Source organism: Carassius carassius, chromosome 32, assembly GCF_963082965.1.
Source record: "Carassius carassius chromosome 32, fCarCar2.1, whole genome shotgun sequence".
Classification (NCBI taxonomy): domain Eukaryota; kingdom Metazoa; phylum Chordata; class Actinopteri; order Cypriniformes; family Cyprinidae; genus Carassius; species Carassius carassius.
In genome coordinates this window covers 2,725,209-2,742,149 of record NC_081786.1, presented here as the reverse complement: position 1 = coordinate 2,742,149, position 16,941 = coordinate 2,725,209, and the positions used below count along the sequence as shown (strand labels likewise).

Here is a 16,941-nt window from a genome sequence, read left to right as displayed (position 1 = left end):
GAATACTTTTGTATGTAGTTGATTTGAACTGCTGGCAAAATGATGGCAATGGCTGGGCAAGTCCATATTAAACATTTCATTCTGCTATTGGAAAGTAAATGTAGTCAGTAGATGGTTGACTTCTGTCCAAAGGTGTTGTGGTATCATATACTTACATTTCTTTCTTCTTGTCAAAGTGTTTGATTGACACCCTCAAATGAGGAGAGATTAGATGGTTTGGCATTGAACTGCTGTAGATGCATGTGATGGTTGTCAATCATTATTTGAATGTGTTAATTTCACATGAGATCGATGTTGATTTTTAAGAAGATGGAGTTTTAGTGTTTCTGTTTGTTAAATCAAGCTTTAAGAGACGGTAGTATTTGTGTGTAGAAGAGCTGATCTGATTCATTTTGCTGAATCAATTGATTGTTCAGGTGATAAGCTCTGGTTTTACTGGTTAGTGCTGTGATGAATTATTGATGCTGTAGACTCACCGTTCAGTGACCGTTGTTCAGATGAAAATAGAACGTGAAATCATCCTTAAATATTTGCTGAAAACATTTTTTTTATATGTAAATATTATACTGTGCCACTAATTGCCACTTAATGAACTTAATTAAAGCTTGTTCATTTAACGCTTTCAGTCACTTCTAAAATTGAGTCAAAAGTCTAATTACACAGATGAGTTTGATGAAACGTTTGCTTATAGGCCTATCTGTTATATCTAATGCTTTCAAGAGCAAATGTACATTTTCCACAATGAGCTGTGGTTTGTAAAATCACACAGATGGATAAAGTTGCTGCCAGACCTTCAGCTCTGTGGTGACTAGACAGGGAGAAGAATGAGACTGTCTTGGAAAGGACATTAATTGAGCGCTGTAGTCATGTTGACTCTGGTCTTTAGGTCTTTAGGCTTCAGTAAGTGTTGGAGATCTTCAGACCCAGCCCAGATTTCACACAGAGCGCAGAACAGAACTTGTGCAGAGATGCAGCACATGAACGAGTGACTCTACACTCATCTGAAGCACTCGTCCGAGTTTGAACGGAGTTCAGAAGAGATGGGTGAATCTAACGAAACCTGTTTGAAGCACCTGTTATGATTTTTTTGTTGCATCGTGACATTTTCATTGCAATTAATGACATTTTACCTCAGAAAAAAGTTTTTAATTTACACACACACACACACACACACACACACACACACACACACACACACACACATATATATTAAGTAAAGATCATGTTCCTTGAAGATATTTTGTAAATTTCCTACCATAAATATATATCGAAACTTAATTTTTCAATCAGTAATATGCATTGCATTTCATTTGGAAAAATTGAAAGGCGATTTTCTCAATATCTAGGATTTATTATTTTATTTTTTTTTGCACCCTCAGATTACAGATTTTCCAATAGTTGTATCTCAGGACTCTCAGCCAAATATGGTCCTATCCTAACAAACCAATAAATTAAAACGCATACCCTTATGACTGGTTTAGAGGTCCAGGGTCATATATAATATATAACATGTACATTTTGGTGGTATTTGTTGTAATATTTTAATGATTTTTATGAATGTATTTTTATTTGCACTTTTATTTACACTAATGAAAATTTGGTGGTAATTTTTTTTGTGGGTCATACCATTTTTAATTACATTATAAATGATTTTATTTGTCTTTATAAAAAAATTCACTAATGGTTTCTTTCATAACGGCTTCATGCATTTATACACACTGTGTTAATAACAGTTGATGCTGCTGCTCTGGAAATCATTTATGACTACAGAACTGATTTATTGTCTTTGAGAGGTCGTTAAAAACAGGTTCATGCTGACTTGACTTTGAAAACCATGTTATGTCCTCTGAACAGCGCTCTCTAAAATCATCTGATTTAATGACTTATTCATGATGGACATTTCTCATTTCTTTAACAGGTGGCGTGTGATGTAGAGGAGAACAGCACACGACTGTCTTACATGATGTGCATCAATCAGAGACACTGTGTGGTGAGTAGTTTTGAAAATGAGCAAGACGTTTGTCCTGTATCAGTGCTTTAGTGATTTCATGTTGAAGATTATTATGATTAGAAATAAAACAGAGGCTGCAGTTAAATGTATTTTCTGCACAGATGTTGTCCACACAGTTTAAGTTGTATTAAACCCGGAACATTCCTTGAATATGTTGTGGCTGTGATTCGTCACTGGTGGTTTGTGCTCTCGAGGCCTTTATGAAGATGATGGATGGGGTTCTTTGAGGATGGTGTTGTGGCTGAGATCTCACACTGACATCCCCACTGTGTGACGGTCTCAGAGGAGCCTGTTCCTTTGCCTCTTACATCAAGACAACTTAATTGGCGCATGTCAAGATGTATAGATGGAGATTAAAGGGAAAACCCAAGTTGCTTGTGTGTGGAAAAGCGTGAGATCTGCAGTGTCAGCAGCGCATCGGATTCGGAAAATTAGTTTGTCACTGCAACATTAGGAATTCTAATACAATATTAATGCATGTTTATCACGGTGTGAGTAATTTTATATGGTTGTAATAGAGTCTCAATAGAGTTATTTTTGTTGGCAATCTAATGACTCAGTTGTTTATGTATTAAACAAACACATAAAACCCAAATTTGCATAATCCAGTGTCTGCTATAACTTGCAAGAATTTATTCTGATTGGGAAAATGCTGTGCATTTAAATATGTGCATGTGACGACGTTACTTCTTGCAGGTTTTGAGACCCAGATGTCCAATAAATGGTGCTAAAAGCATGTTCAGTTTTATCTGAAACACATGAACAGTAATCTAGCAATATTTCATTAGGTTGGTTATTGTAGGTATCTCAGCCGTTTGGAAATTAAATGTCCAGTAAGTGGCACTGAAAGGTAAATGCTCTGTTGCATTTGAAAATATCGTCCTAGAAACACTAAACCTAATCAACAGTGATAACAAAACAGACATGAGCTATAAACTTGTGATGAAATAACCCTGCAATTTCGTCTTGTAAGTTTTTATGCTATTTAAATTTTTTATATCTATTTAAATGCTCCACATTGCGATTGCAATGCTGTACCAGGTGAGCTTACAAGCAAGTTTACTATGTCAGAACAGCCAAGAGCTGCTTATGTGATGCAAACATCAAAATGTATTAATTCACAAATCATGCAATATGATTAAAGCGTTTTGAGGTCATAACATAATATCATGCATGAAAATAATAATTATTAATAAATATTCTGCCACAGTAATTATAATTTGTGTGAAAAAGAATAAAACCTATTGGTGTTGTACTGCCACTAGAGTTTATATCAGAAGGAAACTGTAGTGAATTGTAAGTATATGTAGATGACAGCACATTTTTCAACTGCTCAATTCTCAGTTGATTGTTTAAGCCTATGAGATTTGAACCCATGCTATTTGAGTTACCAGGCCAAGGTTATGAATCACCGTGCTAAAAACACCTCATTCATATGCTAATGATGACACTAACACAAATTAATTAGGTGTTAATGGCAAAATTAATTAAAATTGATATCCGGCTTCTATTTGATGTCTTCTGTATTTATTTCTTACATCATCTAGGTTTTGGGGTGATTTGAAACATCCAAAATCAAGCCTATATCTCAGTGCTTTTGTTGAGAGCTGGGTTTGACTATCTAATGTCTTTATTAATATTCATTGGCCGTTTCTTGTTGTTTCAGTTTTTAAAGAGCTTGAACGTTGATTGAGGAAATCTCCTGTTTAACCTCCAGTAACCTCGTTCATCTCCTGAGATGGCCAGTATTTTTTGATATGCTAAAATCGCACCTGCATGCAAGCTGTTCTTTTACATTCAGAAAATAGGAATCACAGTGAAGTGGATGTTTCTTTCAGATAAGACGGGTCCAATCCAGCTCCTGGAAATCTTTCCTGCTGAGTTTCAGGCCTCCAAAAACTCCGCCTGTAATTTTCAAGCAGACCTGCGGTGCTTGATTCTCTGGTTCTGCTGTTTCATTGGAATCGAAACTGAACGATGAAAGAACATGATGCTGCCTTAAACTCAGCAGAATCATTGTATTTACAAAGTGAACGGCACCACAAAGTAAAACAGTAATTTATATATTAGATAATACATTATTATGGACATAGATTTTTCATTTTGCTTCAGAAGAGGGAAAAATAAGCTATTTTACAAGGGAACAAAAAGTCATATTTGCATATGTAATTAGTAGCCCTGCTGTAAAATAGCTTAAGCTAACCTAAAGTGATCGTCCGGTCTCCCAGATTGGCCAAACTGGTCTGTTTTGCTGGATTTAGATGGAGTTAGACCAGCTAAACATCAGCCTAATCAGCATAAACCACCTTAGACTGGTTTATTATTATCATTTTCCCCCCTAAGTAGTCATCTTTGAGCTCAAGGAGTGTTTTTCTATCAGAAAACAAAGGTGGTAAAGCCAGGTTTTCTCAGAGAGTTTATACGTATCTGTTCTAGGTCAGTATCTCAGATGCTTGTCTATTATAGTACATGTAATCAGTGTGAATAAAGGATCATATTTGCACCCTGTTCACTTGAAGGAGCTGCCGGCTAAAGGTTAATTGCTTTTTGTTAATGTTATTGAAGCACCCTTCTAGAACTGGGTCGTGTGAGCTCCTTACAAGATGGCCTTTGTGGAAGGAGCCTTTTCTAACTTTATTCCACAGAAGATTGAATGGAAAGTTCCCCGCTCTTAAGGTACTGTGTCCTGCATTCATTGTTGTACGAGTAGTTCGTCCAGAAATGCAAAACTCTGTCACTCACCATCATGTTGTTCCAAACCTGTTTCATCTTTTTTTTTTAACAACAAAATCACTCAGTCTGAGATGCAAAAGTATCATACATCTAGTCCATACTTCTTTTACATGAGAAAACAAAGAGCACTATGTTTACGATGTACTTTTGAACTTCTATGAAAATCTTCTACGGAGGAACGAATGTCCTGCAGGTTTGGAGTGACATGAGGGGGAAGAAATGATGACAGAATCATTTTTGATTCATCTGTTCCCCTTATTTCAAGGCAGACTTTGCACTATTTTATTTCCAGTGTTGTGCTGAACAGACCAGCGTCTTGAAGTCATTCAGAGGTTGCTGACAGCGTCTGGACTTCTGTGTGCACGGCTGCAGTGGTGCATTAAATAGGCCAGTTGTGAATGAAAATCGATGGTGGCGCTTGCGCTTTTGTTTACTCATCTGAAAATGAAGGACTTAAGTTTGCTTGCAGAGCCAATTTACTTCCAGATCTTGTGCAGCATACGGATTAATTGAATTTGTCTGAATATAACAGACCAGACCACTCGGTTTGATGTTTAATAAGTGAAATAAACAAATGCAGTGATCCACTGATATTCATCTGTTGAGTAATCTTTATTTACTTTGCAGATGCATGATGCAGTAAAAAGCTTTTTTTTCTGGCTTGGTGCATCATGGGAAGGACACACATTTTCAGAAATGCTTGTCAAAAACATGACTCACATTTGCTAGTTAGTAAACTTCATTTGAAAACAAAGCTTGAATGGATTGTTTGCTGTGAGTAATTGTGTAAATGTGTTTGTTTGGAAGCAGCATTATGTGACTGTGGATACAGTCACATTGGATACAGATGCAGTCACTGTAGAGAATATTATAGTTAGATTTATTATTGTATTGTTTGTTATTTAACTCTAGAGCTTAAGTTAAGCTATATAGGAGCCGTTTTTATTTAATTTAGTCATGTAGCGGTTACAGTTTGTTGAGGTTAAAGATATGTAATCTGATAAAATTCTTTACTTGCATTGATATTCTGACATCAGTGGAAAAAAAATGAATTAATAAACGAACACCTATGATCAATAAATCCATTCCTTCCTTTGTTTCTTAATGCCTTTGCCTTAAACATACCTAAAAATTACCCTTAATTTTTTTTATTTTGAAGTTTTTTTTTTATCGTTAAACTTTTAGTAAGGAGGTTCATTTTATGCAAAAGGTTTATTGCTTTCATAATGCATGCACTTTAAGACATTTTCAAAGTTGTAAGTGAAACAAAGATTATTAGAGTAGGTTTTTACAAGAAAATACTCTTAGAAGTAAATTATTATTAATATTTTTTTTACTATAGAAATATGATATTAGTTTTATAAACCATTGCCATTAAATGTGCCTAAATTATCTATGTAAAAAAAAAAAAAAATTCAGACTTTAATCATGTTCAGATAGTTGGTAGGTTTTTCTCATTATAGTTCTTGTATGTAAACAGAGGCTCAGATTCCGATGTAGTTGCATGTGTTCATATCACGAAGCACATTTGTGCTCATGGTCACCCATCTGGACGATATGCAGGTCTGACAGATTCATTGTTCTGTGTGAGAATCCATGCAGATGCATCCATAATGTTCATGTTTTGTTTCAAATGCAACCACTGTGAATATAGTCTTGGCTAAAGAGCACTGTTAGGACTTGCACAACATGAGTGACTTTTTGATTCAACGTTTAATGTCATATTTAACACCTCTGCCAGGATTAGATGTTTAATTAACGGCAAGCATGTTCTTTATTCCAGAAAAGCCTTTAATATGTGCTGGTTGTCGGTGGTGAAAGGGTTACAGCAGTGAGCGTGAAGTGCCCCGTCAGTGAACTGGGCTCATAACCTGTCGTGTGCTGCACTCTGTCTGACCTCTCGGTGAGTCGAGGCTGCTAACCATGCATGAAGCAACATGAATTCCTCATGAAATATTTAAAATGGTTCGGGAAATCGGCTCCCTGTTTAAGTTCTTGAAAGCGTTCTCACTCTGACTCTGCTTTTGACACAGTGGAATGAGAGATTGTTTTTAAAAGCACTTGTGTTGCTTTGAGGCTGGGTGTTTATTTTCCAGCTTTTTGACAATATTCTATTTAACTCAGGGACTGTTGAATGTAAAACTCTGTGTTAAGCAGGATTTCTCTTTTTTACGATTATCTAAGCCTTTTTGACTTAAAATATTTACTTTATGTCCAAATGTATTAGTAATTTTAAATTAATGTTTTAATAATTAACAACACTTTTGCATGGTTGCGGTTCTTTGATATCAGTTAATGGTCACAAATAAAATATATATATAAAATATTTTTCATATTCACATTTCAGAGTTGTAGTTTTTTTTATTGATTTATCTCTATTTTTCATTTTTATGATTTTATTATTAGCTGTTCAATTATTAAATTAATTAATTATTAAACACTGAATCGCATTTTTGGAAACCCTGATTTAGAAAAACCCTAATTTCAAGTAGATTCAAATATTTTATGCAAGGCATAAATAACAGCAAGTTTAATTAAAGATAATTAAGACATGATTGCAAACTAATCTATCTAAACTAAACTAATGTATCTTGGCCAGATGTGCTGTTTAATTTATGTATTTTTTTACTAAATCACTTTATTGTTTTGTGATTATTAAATAAAATGTATTACATTAAATTTATTAATTATATAAAAAAATATATATTTAAATAATGTATTTATATTTACAATAAATATAATTAAATATTGCCCAGCCCTCAAAAGCACACACCTTATGGTTCAATTTTGAAAATTTCATTAAAATTGAACATTTAAAATGAATGCATTTAATAGATTGCATAAAAAAATGCTAAATACATTGCATATTTAAAACTCATCTCCATAAATTCAAAGGAGTCCATCTCCAATATTAGCTGATGAATATTTCCAGTGACATTTATTCTTTGACTGGACTAATATAAAGTCAGCTCGTGTTAAAATCACATGAGAATGAGATGTTGGATGCAGTTAGATGGAGGTGAAGGTGTGTTATGGGTGGTTAGATGGGAATGCAGACAGACAGCTCCGTCCTGTCATCTCTGGTTTCCCCTTGCGGGGTTAAACGCCTGTGGCAGCACAGCTGGAGGACTGGCATCGTTTCAATAGATTCTAGTCATATAGAGATCTCAGACGTCACTGCAAACTGACGCTACTTTGATCATGAAGGTTTTTCAGCAGCATTTTCAGTCTTAAACTAGTGCGACTGTTCTGGATTGTGTGCACTGCCGTCTGCGTCCAGTTAAAATGAATGTTTCCTACATCTTTCAGCATTAAAACCACAGCAGACTAATATGAGACTGGTGTGACGTTACTCGGTGTGTATGTATTCAAGTCAAACTTAAAAGAAATATGCAAACTGGTGAAGTAAATAAAGAGTGACGTCTCAATTTTGAATTAAGTGTTATTGGGTTTATGGTTTGAAAGAGAGTAGCACTTGAATGAAAAGTAACACTGGACTGTATGTATGCGATCATGCGTTTATTTAACCTTTTGCACTTTGTGTCAGATATTTAGCAAGATTTAATAATGTTACTCGTCGCATAACAGACTCTGTTCCCCAAATCTCATGTTTCCTCCTCCAGCATCAGTGTTTGCATAAGTTTTATGAGTTTCTGTTGTCAAAGTGACGAAACTGGATCGCAATATCACTGTGATTGAGAAGAAATCAAATGTGCTGAGCCTGCTGGGAAGCCAAATAGCTTAGAGGGTGTGTGTAGGATTTTTTCTTTACTGCTCTGAATAAACCAAGAGTCCTGCACAACTATTACAAAACATGCAAAAGATGCCGGCGCTCGACGAGTGTCATTTTAGTTATTAGTTTGTCATGTGGAGTTTATGTACATTCAATTTCTGGCTGGTTTTAGAGGAACATCGGTAATCTGAGAGGTATTCGGACAAAGGCCAGCAATCCAGTCTCCACAAAAATATGAAGCAGAGAGGCAGTTTCCAACATTGATAATAATAAGAAATGTTCCAAAAATGTGAATGATTTCTGAAGGATCATGAGACACCTAAAACTGGAGTAATGATGCCGAAAATTCAGCTTTTCATCACAGGAATAAATTATATTTTGAAATATATTCACATAGAAAATAGTACTTTTAAATTGTAATAATATTTCCCAATATTAGCATTTTTCCTGGATTTTTAATCAAATAAATGCAGCCTTGGTGAGCAGAACAGTCTTCTTTTAAAACATTAAAACATCTTAATGATTCCAAACTATTGACCAGTATAAAAATCATTTAAAATATATAACCCCCTGCCCCCAGTGCTTGCAGTGGTCAGTGGGCTGACCAGGACACCACTCCTACACTACTGCAGCGCTGCACAATCTCACTGCTGACTACAGTGTTGATTAAAGCTGACATTGTAATAATACAGCTTCACCGGGTGTCCGGCGGCGCAGGTGTGCTGACGGGAGACTGCGGCCAGGAAGCCAAATGATGCTCTTCTCTTTCCTTCCTTCCCTGCTGCTGTCCTGCATCATCATACACCATCCTGAAGATTAAAAGAGACACCGAATATATAAGTCCGGGGTGGGATGACTGTATGCAGCCTGCTGTGAAACAACACCGCTATAGCGTTTATATTGCAGAAGATCAGTGGGCAGAAATGACTTGAAGTCATTATTTTCAGTGCAAGTTGGCAATTTACAGTCACGCAGCATGGCTATGAAATGTTTAAGGATGCATTGAGAACTAATAGGAGTGAAGTCAGTGGAGGTCACACGAGATACTGTTGGCGAGATGAAGGTCAGGGTGACTGTGAGTGAGCTCAGTGTTTATATGATTAGATTCTGCCCACAGACAGCAGTAAAATCAAAATTGATGCATAAAAACTCTTAAAATGTGATGCATTCATGAGTTTGATTTTATGCACTGATAATTGTTCTTCTTAGTCATATTATGGAGTTCCATATTTTACAGAATATCATATTTTACAGAATATAAGCATACAAAACATTTGGATTGGTGCTGAACGAGAGAAGTACGTTTGCATAAGTTTATTTGTTTAGTGCATTTCCCACACAGCAGCAGATTCAGTTTCACTTGAAATAAATTTGTTTAGGCTTAGCTAATTGGTTTATAATGCAAGCAAATATCATTAGTTTTTCTAAGCATTTTATACTTTTTCTAAATATTTCATCCCTTTTCTGTTCTGAATAATGTTCCATCTAAAGGATTTGTTGTGGAATAGTTTTAATATTGTCAGCTTTTTAGTCTTAGCCCTTTATCAAATGTCCATTTTAGTTTTTATCATATTTAGTCAGCCTGTCCTTAAGTTTGGGAATATTATTCTAGTTTTAGTCAATGAAAAAGTCAAATATTAGTCGTGCTGCATAATGGTTAATCTAATGGCAATTATAATCATGATTACTCATCGTGATTGTTTTCACACTCCATAAGTTTCAGAATTGTTGTGCTTTTTCATCTATAAGCACAGAAAAACTCTGATGGGGATTTAAACTCTTGACATCTGGCAACCCCAAGCATGAAAACCTTGTAAGGTCTATTTTATTATGATAATTTTTTTTTGGTTGATGAAAATATAATGTGATTTTGGATATAGAGTTTTTATTTATTTAAACTACATTTTAGTCTGATAATTTTTTTCATCAATGATATTTCATGTTGATATGATAATAGTGTTCAATTATGTTGTTGTCATTGGTGTCGCCTCATTGTAGTCATGAAAAAAACACTAGACCTATTTCATTAACATTATTTTGAAGTTACTGTAGGTGAACTAAAATACATGTTTTAGTGTTTAAAATGTTAGTAATAATTGTATTGATTGTAGTAATAATAATAATATAATAATAATAAAATGTGATTTAATCACAGATACAACATAATTTTCCCTCAACAATGCAATTTTGACCCTGTACAGCTCGGAAAATATGGTATCATGCGCTGCTGTAATTTATACAAACACATTCTGCAGCCCAAGGTTCATTTTTAGCAGCTAGTAAACTGATATGCGGTTAGCGTGACATTAGATTTTGGCTTTACATACACCCCTAGGGTAAATGTGTCACCTCTCAGTTGTCAGGCTTTAATGCATGTTTTAATAAACCTCATGCATATGTTGCATTAATATTTTAATTTGTGCTCCTTATGGCTCATTATGAATGTTCCTCCTTGACTTTGCTAGTCACTGCATTGAGTTATTTGTCAAATTAGTGGTTCAGACTCGTTTGATAAAGGTTCCTGTGGGGAGCCCAGTCCGGTACGAGATTGTGAAGTGTGACTGTTATTCTCTGCTCGGTCTTGTTTGCACAAAGCCGTTTCCCAAGACTCCATCACAGGCAATGTGCATTAACTTAACAGCAAGTTTGACTTATTATAAGGCTCCTTTTGCTCTATTTGCATGAGTTTTGTTTTGAGGGAGAAAAGTGATCTGTGAAATTTGTTTTATTATGCAGATGCATTTTGTTTTCTGGATACAACAAACAAAAATGATTCATGTATCAAATGATATATGAATTTAAAATGAGCTTGAAAGGATGCAGACAAACAAACAAACATATTTGCATTCCTGCAAGTTTGATTTGCATATTTGTGCTCTTGATTTCCCACATAGCCGTATGCCGAGAGCTTTCACCGAATAGTTTTTTTTGCAGATGAGAATGTGGCCCTGAAATATTTAGTAGAGTGCATTCATATGAAGCTAATCTATAATGCAGCTTTCTCCCGCCCATATCTGCTGCTCTGAAAGTGTTTGTTATTACCAGCACAGAAATGTATTATTCAGCATCCAAATTTCAAATTATTAGCCAGATGTACATCTTTTTTGAATGGTAAACATCCAATTTCCTTGCTGCCGGTTTCTTTGCTGCGAGGAAATGGGGGAAAGAATTACAGTAGCGAATCTGCACATCTTAGTAAAGGCACTAATTTCACCCTTGGCTTTACACGCACTATTCCGTAGATTGGTGGCTTTGTTGATTAGAAAAGGAATTACATTTGATAAAATGTCTAGAGGATGCACAGCACAGAGATGCATATAAATGTAAATCAAGGTTTATAGGTTTTTATGTAAATTTGAGTCACTGCACATGTTAAGACGTGTGAAATCCATTGCTTAAAGGAGCATTTCACCCAAAAATACATGTTCTGCTGTCACTGATTCACCATAATGACATTCCAAACCTTGTATGCTGTTGTAAAGAATCTTTAAGTAACTATCTGTTCATGGTGACTTTCTGTTTAAGATCTGGAAAAGCCTGAAACATAAAACTAGTCCAAATAAATTGTGTGCTATATTCAAAGTCTTCCGAAGTCATACAACAAAAGTTCTCCCAAAAATGGAAAATTGCTTAAAATGCACTCACCCTCAGGCCATTCATGTACAGTAGATGAGTTATATTAACATAACTTGCTCTGCAATGGATGCTCTGCAGTGAATGGGTGCCGTCAGAATGAGAGTCCAAACAGCTGATAAAAACATCACAATAATCCACAACTAATCCACAACACACGTCTTGCCAAAATACAGGTCCATAATTCATAATAACAGTTCCTCCAGTGAAAAAGTCCTTTCTCTGCTGTCCTCTCCCATCAAAATCCAAGGACCACAACACCAGTCATTAGTCACACGGGTATATTTATAGCAATAGCCAACAATTCATATGGGTCAAAATTTTGGATTTTTCTTTTATGCCAAAAATCATTAGGATATTAAGTAAAGATCATGTTCAGTGAAGATATTTTGTAAATTTCCTACCATAAATTTATCAAAACGTAATATTTGATTAGTATTATACATTGATAAACACTGCATTTGGACAACTTTAAAAGTGCGATTTTCTCAATATTTTTTTTGCAAAAATGTGTATCTCTGCCAAATAGTGTCATATTCTAACTAAATATTCCTTAAAATGCAATGCCTATTTATTCAGCTTTCAGGTGATCAATTTCACAAAAATTGACCCTTTTGACTGGTTTTGTGGTCCAGGGTCACATTTGTTTAAATACTGTTTTTGCTTGCAAGCTGTGCTTGATCTGTGCATATTTCTCTCTTGATACAGGCGAGATGTCTTCTTGAATCATTCGTCAATGATCTGAAGTTAAAAACATCTTGATGGATTTGTTTCTTGCAAACACACAGTTTTTGTCTTCTTCACAAGACATTAATTGATGGACTGGAGTGGTGTGGATTACTTGTGGTGGATTATTGGGATGTTTTTATTTGGGCTGTGTATCAACAGCAAAGTTACGATACGGAGGCCACGGTACGATACGTATCACGGTACGGGACTGCACAGAATTTCACCTCAAAACAATTAAGTAAAACATCTGCTTATTAAACACTTCATACTATAGGGCCATTTCTAACGATTGGCAGAGCAGGCAGCTGACCTCTGCATTATGAAGGGCCTTCATAACTGTACCACGGTACAATATAGGTAATGGCATATGTTTTATGTTTACATTGGGCACTCCCCACCAGGTATTCTGATTGTTTGCATCTTGTTTTTAAGCCCATAAATAATAATGTATTTGTCCTAATAAATTTAGATTGTAATGTACTCATTTTAATATATAAATATAATACATTGCTGGTAGATTATCATTGCACGGATGAACACAATCTCTACAATAAAAAAATAAATAAAATGAGAAGAGTTTTAAACTAATGCGCCGTCTTAGCTGTGTCTAACGCAGACATGCGCTCAGTCACTTACACCGATCACATTATAGCCGCACTCGGACATTCAGGAACAAACTTTTTAGCGCTGCCCCTCAATTTGATCAACTAAATAGTATAATTGCTCAAGAGCTACATTATCTTTCTCAACAAGGAGCTGGTAATATCTCTGTGAGGACAGGGCCGGTGCCATCTGCTGGACGGGGCGCAAAATTGCAGAATTTAAAAAAAAAAAAGTTAATTAAATGTATGTATCGTATTATGAAAGCTCTCGCCTTGGGCACCAAATAACCTAGAACCGGCCCTGTGTGAGGATATATCTTAGTATCGATGTATGAACACAGCACCAGTTTTTATTAGCTGTTTGGACTCTCATTTTGACGGCACCCATTCACTGCAGAGTTGATGAAGGATCCAAATCTGCTGAAGAAACAAACTCTTCTACATCTTGGATGGCCTGAGTACATTTTCAGCAAATTTTCATGTTGGGGTAAACTATTCATTGAAGTTATTTATCTAATCCATTCATTCAGGTCCATTTTGTGAACTATTTGTGAGACATAAATCTTTCATTAACTGAAACCAGAGCATATAGGTATGTCAAGATATGTGAAGATCTTCACTGAAAGTGAATTTGGATGCATTTCTAGTTCAAAGTCATCATATGACTTAAGCAGATGAGGCATATGGCCTAGTTTATGGTGCTTTTGTGTCTGTGTGGCCATTCATTGTGAATGCAAAAAGAGCATCTAGTTCTATAGCTTTTCCACAATGAAGTCTTCAGTGCAAAAAGGTCATCAAAGAATGACATGTGCTTTCAAATGCACTATCCCTTTAATTTACACCACTGCAAATGAACATCTGACTCCTCAGTATGTCATTCTATCCTCCTCCAGTGGGACAATGAAAATAAATGCAAAACAAAACTCAACAGATGGACATAATTGATATGGCACAGGCAGAAGTCTCAATTTGAGATGCTCGGAGGGAATGTTTGGAGTGATGTGAGATATGAGGTCATCCTAAGTGCACCAGGAATGTCTCCGGTGTCTGCTGGGACGCTGCTGCCAGTTGTTCCCGTTTGCGGTCATGTGGCAGTCACGCATTACTAGTGAAGCATAGTTAAAGACAGGAGAGCAATGCCGCCCACCGCATATACAGCAGTATGACGCTGTCGTGAATGCTTCTGTGATGGAGCTCTTTACAGCGTGAAGCAGCAGGAGTTGTGTTTTAGCAAAGAGGTTTAACCCTTATGAATTCATTTTCTGCTTGTTTCTCCATTACTGGAGGCATCATAAGCCCGTCACACACCCCTGATCGCATTTCAGCACCGCTAAACTCCAATCCATTTGTTGTGCCTGGGTTTGTTTTTCTCTGATTTTCTTTATTTGTATGCCTTTGGGTGTCAGAGGTGACAGAAAAGAGGAATAGAAGTGACGTGCATTTGATTTATTTTTGCATTGTGCGATTTCCTGGATCATTCCTGTTCTGCGGGACTTATTAAACGCTGTAATGTTTACACACATGCTTGTGTTAGAAGTATTAAAAAAGTTTTTGTATAACAGTGTTAAGAAAAAGTTTGTATTTTATATATATATATATATATATATATATATATATATAATATTTACACATATATATATTATATTTACACATATATATATATATATATTATATTTACACATATATATATATTTCTGATAGTTATCAAAGAAAAAAAAATAATAATTGAGTTTAAGCTGAAGTACTTAAACAACTAAAACTAAAATAATTAGGAGACACTATGTATACCTAAAGAAAACAAACATATAGAAGTGACAAAAACACTCTATATGTATATGTGTGTGCATGCATGTATATTTTTGTAAGTATGTAATGTATATGTAATATAAAATGGGCATATAGGTGAAGCAGACTTTGATAAATATGATAAATTAAACAGGGCAGTTTTGATTCTGTGTCTTCTATATAAAAATGAGCTTTATTATTGGATAAGGTTTGTGTAATGTGGCATTCATATGCTAATGATATTGATTGTGAAATATGAGTCTTTTCTGCAATTTAGTTTCTATAAATGGCAACATTGGCTCATTAGATTTTTGCAAAAGCATGCCTATACTTAGTTTGCTACACTTTCCACCAGCTGCAGTTTTGTCAGTAAAACGGCATTAACTTTCACACAAATTCTGATTAAAGAGGCAGATTATTGATTAACATTGATTAATGTACCTTTCACACCTGTCATGATCTCAAAATCATAGTGTATGATTGTAGACTGATTGGTTTTGACATTTGAACCACATAACCAGCTCTGTATATTTAGCTTTTTTGATGTAGTAAACTTGCTTGTAAGCTCACATGGTACAGCATTACACTTCTGATGCGGAGCACTTAAGAGTCCTGTGAAACATTAGTACAATAGCAAGGTGGCTTTAGCAAAATCTCAGGTTTGCTTTATTTTTTTTATTACAATATTGGATGTATTCAGGGTCATGTTTAGTGTAGCTGATACGTTATTTCAAAACACAAAAAAGCATGAACCATTTAGTGAAAGTGAAGCATTACAAACTGAAGCATTACAAACAGCCAAGGTATTAAAACATTGCCAGATTCAACTATTATCATAGTTTTGGATAAAACTGAGCTCATTTTTATTGCCACTCACTGGACATTTCACTTCGAAAGTATTATGAAATGCATGCAAAGCAATATTTATTTTGCATAAATGTCACCACATGCACATTTTTCTAATGATCTTGGGTTGATAAAGGTAGTGAAGAGGTGTTTTGCATTGTGAACATTGGAGTTTCTCACATAGTATTAAAGTTTTTTTTTTTTTTTTTGAGCACTGAAATCCCATCCTACTTCAGTATTGTAATTGTTGCATAAAATTTAATGAGGTTTTAAACGGATAATTAAACTGTCAATCACCTTAAACTCTAATCTTTTTATGTGCGTTTTCATCATGAATTGAATTGAATTGAATTTATGGCGAAACATGCTCAAACATTTAGAGGAACCTCTATGATGAAATTAAAAGTGCTGTTTGCCCACATACAAAATATATTGATATTGTCTTGATTTGACTTTTCTTCTAGTATTTGCCAAAGTCTGTTGTTTGGTTTATCACCGTCTCACATTAAAAAGGCTCCAAACTCAAGTGTCTGTCATTCTGGTAAACCAGGAGCATTTTTACCAGCACTCAACTGTAACTTTTTGCTGTAGAATTAGAAAAGCAAGGGTCCAAGTGGATCTAAAAAGCCCTTGATGTGCTGGTGTTGCTGTGCTGTACGTGTTGGCATATTGCTCTCCCTGCATTGTGCACACATGACAGGATCTCGTCTCAAGTGGCGGAATGAATGAATTGATCTGTGAGGCGAGTACGGGAGAGATTGAATCTAGATCATAAATGGAAAGTTTAGTGGAGCGTGGTTTTTTATACAAAGGACAAGAATCAGAAATAAAAGGTGAAATGTGGATTACTGACTGTAATACTTTCAATA

The 16,941-nt window shown here is 35.3% G+C and overlaps 1 protein-coding gene across 1 annotated transcript in view; it reads left to right on the top strand.

The window, feature by feature from the left end:
- Nucleotides 1-16,941, top strand: part of LOC132112384 (kelch-like protein 29) — a 148,640-nt gene that overhangs the window by 952 nt on the left and 130,747 nt on the right. Inside the window, exon 2 of the mRNA XM_059519838.1 lies at nucleotides 1,919-1,990. The gene's annotated coding sequence lies outside the window, so the exon portion shown is untranslated. The remainder of the gene's footprint in view (nucleotides 1-1,918; nucleotides 1,991-16,941) is intronic.